Here is a 5017-nt window from a genome sequence, read left to right on the forward strand (position 1 = left end):
GTGTGTGTGTGTGTGTGTGTGTGTGTGTGTGTGTACATTTTTTTCCTCTTCCTCTGGTCCCATGGGTGAATTTGTAGAAGGACTGTTCCCCAACACTTGCCTCTGGAGGAGACAGCTTTGAACTAGAGTAGTTTCCACATTTCCTAGAGCTGGTTTGAAACTTTAAAGCTGATGGCTTTTTGTAGCTGTGGGAGAGGGACTAAATCTAGCTGACCCATCACGCGTCCCACCAGTCATGAGAAGACCAAAGGAATCAATACTCTAATGTCCACTTCAGGACCTAGAGAAAATACTTCAATTTTTTTTACTGTAGGACACTGTGAAAAATCCAAATTTGACCCAGAGAGAATCGAGTCGTGCTGTAAGTAGCACTGAAATCTGTTATACCTTTTTTGGGCACCTCTTCAAAACACATCTGTGAAAAAATCAACACCTGATATGAACAGCTTTCTTTCCCTTAGGCCCTGCCTAGCCAATAGCTACATCACACTACGCCCAAGCACTTTGTCCCGTCTTCACAAGAATCAACAATTATCTATGATATATTCGTGATATAATGAACATGAGACAACAGAGACACTGCATTCTATCCTTTTCAATTCACTCTTTGTAAATGACAATCACTGCTTAATGCAGATGTTGCACTGTATTCCACTCAGGGATGTTTCATTTTTAAAGTATATATATACATATATACATCAAGAATGAAAGGAGAAAAAAAAAACAGGAAAGAAATTTGAACGAAATCGCAACTACTAAAAGTGTACTCCAATGAGTGACTTCCCTTTCTTCCCCCACCAGACAAGGCTTTCAGGCCAGCTGTTAGACACTACATGCTTATAACCTGAATTCACTGTCATCATTTTCCTCAGTTCACTGAAAAGTTAGAGCCATCATTCCCCAGATAGCCTGCTGGCTAAAGACAGTTCAGTCCCCTTCTCTAAAGTCTATTGACTAGCAAAAAAACCAAACTGCCCGGTTAATACCATAGCTTATCTCCTAGTGAAAACAGGTTTGGCAATACAGGTCCTAAGTAAAGGGGCAATTGATTTTGTTTGTGAGGCCAGAAAACTGACGGAATGATTTCCCCAGCTGCTTGGTGGTAATATTGAAGGAGTAAGAACAAAAGTTGGAAAGAAAATGGCAGAGTAATCTATTATAAACCTGACTGATCCCTTCTCACTGCCAACTATCAGGGTCTGAGGCTAAACCATAAAGTATAACCTAACCTGGGACTCAAGTCATATTGGACAAAAAATGATTTTCCAAGCTAGCTCTGCAGCTAATTTCACTAAAGGCATTTTAGGATAGCATCCCCATGGGTCCACACTATAGGACAGTTTTAAAGGTAAAACGGTAAAAAGGATTTAGAGTTGGAAGGGACCTTAGAGGTCATCTATTCCAACTCCATTTGCTAAGAAGGATAAAGTGATTTGCCCAGGGTCTCACAGGGCAGAATCAGGATTCAAACCTAGGTCTTTGGACTCCAAATTCAACCTTCAGATCTCCTTGGCAAATTTTAAGCAGCTAGATCCCTTTGGTGGAATCCAAGGCAACCAAATACTATGGTAACACTGTTATTATTTACCAGATTATGTTATGGCAAGGATCCAGTATCATTTTTATTGGCAATTTCCCTTATGGTTTGTCCCAATGTGCAGCATTTCAAGCCAAACCATATATGGAGAGGAATTTTTAGGCAACTAACTGCCCAGGTGTCAATGTATTAGAGGCCAGGATTCCAACAGAATGCTGGTGTCCCAAGGATTGACTCTAAGCTTATTGTTGCTCAGTCATTCAATCATGTCCGACTCTTTGTGACCCCATGGACCATAGCACGCCAATACTGTCTGTGGGGTTTTCTTTGGCAAGGATAACGGAATGGTTTGCCATTTCCTTCTCCAGTGAATTAAAGCAAACAGAGGTTAAGTGATTTGTCCAGTCACCTAACTAGTAAGTATCTGTAGCCAGATTTGAACTCAGGTCTTCCTGACTCTAGGCCCAGTACTCCATCCACTGAGACACTTAATTGCCTCCAAGGTAAACAGAGGTTAAGTGACTTGCCCAGGATCACACAGCTAAGTGTCTGAGGCCAGATTTGGACTCAGTTCTTCCTGACTCCAGGCCCAGTGCTCTATCCACTGAGCTATCTGGCTGACTCTAAGCTTATTCACTACTAAAGCAATTAACACACCAGCCAGACTATCTGAAATACTGCCTGGCATTGTGGGATCAAGACAGCTTCTGTCCATCTTTGCCTTTATTATAGGTATTTCTTCCATTCTGTTTACTGTAGGAAGAATTCCCTTGCTAAGGTGAAAACAGAAGAAAGAATTATTCAGTAATTATTTTCTTCAAGGGATCTGTGTGTCCAATGAGGTTAATACTGCTGACAGTAATTCAAAGCCTATGTATGTACTTGCATATTCCAGGTCATGAAAACAGACAACTACATAGTTAACAATGGCAGGAGACATCAGTAGATAGAGCAGCAAGAATCTTTAAGGTATCTGTTTGTAATGAAAATGTTTTGCACTCTGTCTCCTATAAAATAAAGACAAAAAGTTAACCATCTGCCAGAGATGTAACAGTGTGTTACATATCTCTTCAAACTACTGGAAGAAGCTGCTGCTGATAATATTGAAGTGAGGAAGCATTTGGTTGTTTCAGGAAGTTGTCATGGCCCTTGCTTATTACAGTTATATGGGCAATAGCGTAGGCACAGTCCATTGAAAGTAGCATTTTGTTCAATGTGTCCTGTTTGAATGGACCACTTCTAAAGGACCGTTGGCATAATGGGATTTTTTTTCTCTTATTCCTTTTTTTTTTTCTCAATTTGGTTTCCATGTTGGTCTAACCCTACTGGAAGTAGCAAATTCCAACAGTCTAGAGATAAAGGTAGAGACCAGTTGGGCAACTAGAAAACAGACTGATGGCTATTTGATTTAATGGCAACTACTAAAAAGTACTTCTATTTGTCTTGACTAGCTTCCCAGCTTAATAAAACTAAGTAACTAGATACATTTGGCAGCTTCTCTCGAGATTGAAATGCACTATGTTTTATTTGAGTGTGTGTTTTTCTTTAATGTGTCTGTGTGGGACTTTCCCTTTTTATCTGAAGATTTAATAATAGAATACTCATTTGGCCCTCCATTGTTCCGTAAGACGGACCTTGCATTCTTGGGCAGCAGATGGGAATTTTGTTCATGCACTTTTTTTCCCAAGTCTCTGAGTTACCTACCAAGTAAATTGACTATAATAAATAATCTTTGCCTCTTGCATGACTAAAAGTGTGACCTCCAGTAAACCAGAGAGAGCAGGTCAGTGATTGTACTTGTGGCCACAAATAAAGCACAAGAGAAAACTGGATTATGTCTGCAAAACCTAGTTCATTGAAATAGGGGTTGCTCTTGCCCTAGCTGGGAAGGATGAGCATCATATTAAATAATGTTATCGTGGCTGTAACCTATGGAAAACATGTGCATACCTACCTACATATTTACAGCATGCATATGGTCAATTGTACATTTGTGCACAAACATACATACACAAATTAGGTATCTGGAAAGCTACAAAATCCCATCTTCAATCACTGTACCATCTGCCTCATCTGACTAATACTAAAGAAAGTAACGTGGGGAGGGGACACACACACACAAAAAAACAAAAAAAAAACAAAAACAAAAACAAAAACAAAAAATCCAACCCTTAGTATGTATTGTAGAAATGTAGAGGAAAAATAAAAATATTTTTTCAGATGTAATTACTTTTAATATATGCTTGTGGAAGGTCTAATACAATGTACACTGTCTCTGTAATTTTTGCTGTAAATATCTCAGGACAGTGAATACACTGATTTTTTCTATGTCTCTGTTTAAGCATAAGACTTTGTAACAATTTTTTTAGAGGGGAAAAGAACACCAACAAGCAAATTCTGTACTTGCTTCCTATGAGTGTCACGTGCTCCTCAGTTTTTAATGGAAACCGATAGGCATAGGGAAGCATTCTGACCAGCTATGGGTTTTACGTGTACGCCTCTGTTTGTATGCCACCAACTGATGAAGGGACAGGGCTGTCAATGAAATCTGTTCCCAGGGTTTCTGGGTGCCGAATATCATCCTAAGATCTGCAAAATGCATCCGAACCAGACAATTTGAAAACTAACCAAGAGAAGAACGAGCAAAGGTTGCCCGAGCAAGTACATCTGTCCTTGCATAATTTAGCTTTTCTAGATTTTTCAGTATGAAATATCTGAAGGAGAAGGTCTGCTTTCTGACGAGCAAAATATTTTTGTACACACTCATTTCTTATGAAAAACCTTAGGTCAGATCACTCTTTCACTGTAATCTGAAGCCATAACTGACCTTCACCAAATAAAATGTTTTCAAGTGCATAGGGAAGGGTTTGGGAGAGGTTGAGGGGAAGGGAGAACCAAGATATCAATGGCTATAGCAACACAGGCAGGAGCAAGTCCAATGCACTTGGATGCTTTTCCTGCATCCCAAATATAACTTTAAATCACTAGTATTTTATGATGATCGATTTATAAAAAAAAAAGATATTTAGATTTAAATGAATCTTTCCAATATTTTTGAAATCCCTGACAATGCTTCCTTGCTTTTAGGATTATGAGAGAAAATGATTTTCATATACTACCAACTTTCAGAGGTTTAATGTTTTTTATCTTATTTCCAACTGCTCTTGGTAAGGTGAAGCACGACATTAAGTCCCCCAGCTGTTCAAACCATGGGCTATTTGGTGCTTGGCTGTAGATATTTGTCATTGCTGTATCTTAAGGGGTGGGGGAGGGGAGGGGTGTGGTTTGCTTCTCTTACTAAGCATGCTCACCACTATTGGTAATGTGCAAAAGCTGCATTGCCGAAAGAAAAGTATGTAAAAAAATATATATTATTCACTCTAAAAAAAAAGCATAACAAGAAATACGTTCTAAAGAAAAATGCCTCCTATAGTCAACACTGATTTTTTTTTTCCTGAAGCTTAATTGTATTATAATAAT

This window comes from Vombatus ursinus, unplaced genomic scaffold, assembly GCF_900497805.2.
Source record: "Vombatus ursinus unplaced genomic scaffold, bare-nosed wombat genome assembly UNPS02014807.1, whole genome shotgun sequence".
NCBI classification, from domain to species: Eukaryota; Metazoa; Chordata; class Mammalia; order Diprotodontia; family Vombatidae; genus Vombatus; species Vombatus ursinus.